Source organism: Littorina saxatilis, linkage group LG17, assembly GCF_037325665.1.
Source record: "Littorina saxatilis isolate snail1 linkage group LG17, US_GU_Lsax_2.0, whole genome shotgun sequence".
Lineage (NCBI taxonomy): Eukaryota > Metazoa > Mollusca > Gastropoda > Littorinimorpha > Littorinidae > Littorina > Littorina saxatilis.
The window spans coordinates 35,786,544-35,789,043 of NC_090261.1; the positions used below are offsets into that span (position 1 = coordinate 35,786,544).

At 40.6% G+C, this 2,500-nt stretch overlaps 1 protein-coding gene across 1 annotated transcript in view; it reads right to left on the reverse strand.

Moving 5' to 3' along the window:
- LOC138953540 (UDP-GalNAc:beta-1,3-N-acetylgalactosaminyltransferase 2-like) overlaps positions 1-2,500 on the reverse strand; it is a 468,189-nt gene that overhangs the window by 118,973 nt on the left and 346,716 nt on the right. The window lies entirely within an intron of this gene.

Genomic DNA, 2,500 nt, shown 5'->3' on the forward strand with positions numbered 1-2,500 from the left:
ACACAGCCGTTTTCAATTTGAGTAACTCAGCGCTCAAACGTTTATTTTAAGGTATTCCTAGTGTGTGGTCACATAATTACAACCCACAACCTGAACTGTATAGCTCTTGGGGCGATTTGAGAAAGTGTTGTTGTTAGATATAATCCCTTTAAACCACTTGAGAATTTAGGGAGATTCTGCCGAAGCAGATCAGTACCAAACTGACTGGTTGGTCCGGTGTCAGAATAATGTGACTGGGTGAGACATGAAGCCTGTGCTGCGACTTCTGTCTTGTGTGTGGCGCACGTTATATGTCAAAGCAGCACCGCCCTGATATGGCCCTTCGTGGTCGGCTGGGCGTTAAGTAAACAAACAAACAAACCAAACTAAGTTTTTTTGGTCGCTGATAAATAGAAAACCAAATCGGGACTAAATCGTCAGGACCGTTCACATGGCAGACTTTTCCCCGACTTGGTCTCAGCATCCTCTGAGCGGATTCAAACCAAATGGTGGAAAGTTGGTTGTAAGTCTTCCATGTGAACAGCACTTATATGACATTCATTCAACTTGCAAAATTAAATCATCATTAGATATCAACTCTGCCAAGTTGTTGATATCTGATATATATATGTCAAAGCATTCTCTTATTCGAAGAAGAATTCCACGTAAACGTCTCGACAACTCCGTGGCGGTACGCATGAGAGTATACACAAAAGTAAAGTATCTTTAAGTTAATGTTCGTCTCGATGGCGTCTGCTCGGTATTTATGTACATTTGTGCGTGATGTCGCTCGCGTACGTGTGCTAGCATACAGCCCATATTCACACAAACCGTCTTAATGATGCGCCACAATCGCAAAAAGTACCAATCCACCTACGAGATTGACATACTTTTTATATTGCCAGAAGCTCTGTCTGTGCATCCTGTGTAAAGCCTGGCCTGCTCTGGACGAGAAAGTTTACCAACTGGGCGAGAGCCAGCCGCTGGATCGGGTGGGTGGGAATCACACACAAACCTCTATTTCAACCAATCTGACCCCGCAGCTGGCTCCCACCCACTTGGTAATTCTCTCATGCTCATCGACCTTGGCCGCGATGGCGCAGAGGTAGGGCCAGACACTCGCGGTCACATGCCCTCTCCTGTGATTCGATTTGTCGACATATTTTCTATCAAAGGCTTCCCTCAAGCCTTCCGACAGAGTAATCATTTCTGTGAAGACCAGTAAACAACCTTAACATAGGAGGGAGGTATACACCTATGTATATACTACAATGAGTAAAATATGTTATTTTCGTTGTGCCCAGGAGGCGATATAATCTAATTTGCATATATTAGGTGTGATAAGATGAAATAATGTGATTGTTTTTAGATTGCGACGTCAAGTATGCCGTAGGATAAATAACTTATGCCCCAACGGCTTCCTCGTCCCCTCTTTCCCCACACACATTTCATTCCCAAACTCTTTAAACAAATCTCTTCGCAAGGAAATTATTCACTGTGTCCATTATTACCCAATATTGACGGACTGTGTGATGATATCTTCTGCTATGGTCTGTTGAGACAGTGATATCAAAATCGAGACCTACCTCCGGCATAGCAGAAGATATCATCACACAGTCCGTCAATGTTAGATATATTGCTATTTCGCTGGACATTTTGTATTCACTGTAAAGAAATTACAAAAGTATGTGTCTCAGTTTTGGTTGTTCCATATCCCTCCCTCTGATTATTATTTCTTTTTGTTCACTCTTTTCTTGTACTTTTCAGTATTTTAAAATGTCTTTCCTTTCAAAAAGTCTTTAGTCACTTGCTCAACTAAATTCTGGGATAATTAAATTTTCATATATATTTGTTTGTTTTTAAATTTAGGTGTTTTTGTTTTTGAAGTGGGGAAGCAATAAAGAGGTCGTCGATATCAAAACTGATATCGACGGAAATATCGTCGATATCACTTTTGCACTGAGCTCAGTTTTGCCCAATTGACCAATGGAAATCCACGTAACATATGAAATAGCAATATACTCACATGTCTTCATGTTCCGATCTGAAAAGGAGCGATTGGACCTGGCTTTAATGATTAATCTTGGCTAACTACTCAATCAATCGATCGTGACAATTATATTCTTTTGCATTTGGTTTAAACAATTTTTTATTCATGTTTTACATGTTCATGAAATTACATTATCATAAAGTGAAAACAACAACTACAAGCCTATGGCTTATGGTGGTGACTTCAAAACAAACTTGCAATCAAAAATAAGAATTGTTTTGAATTTGCAGGAGGAGAGATGACTGTAATGGACATTAAAGTTGACCAATATCTAAAAATGCCACTGTGAGAAAAAGATGACAAACATCAAAAGAAGCCACGAAAAAGAAGCAAATAAGAACGCCCTGATTCGATTCGGGGTGGGGGATGTCGCGAGAAGGGTCAATACAGTGAGTGAGAGAGAGAGAAAGAGAGAGAGAGAGAGAGAGAGAGAGAGAGAGAGAGAGAGAGAGAGAGAGAGAGAGAGAGAGA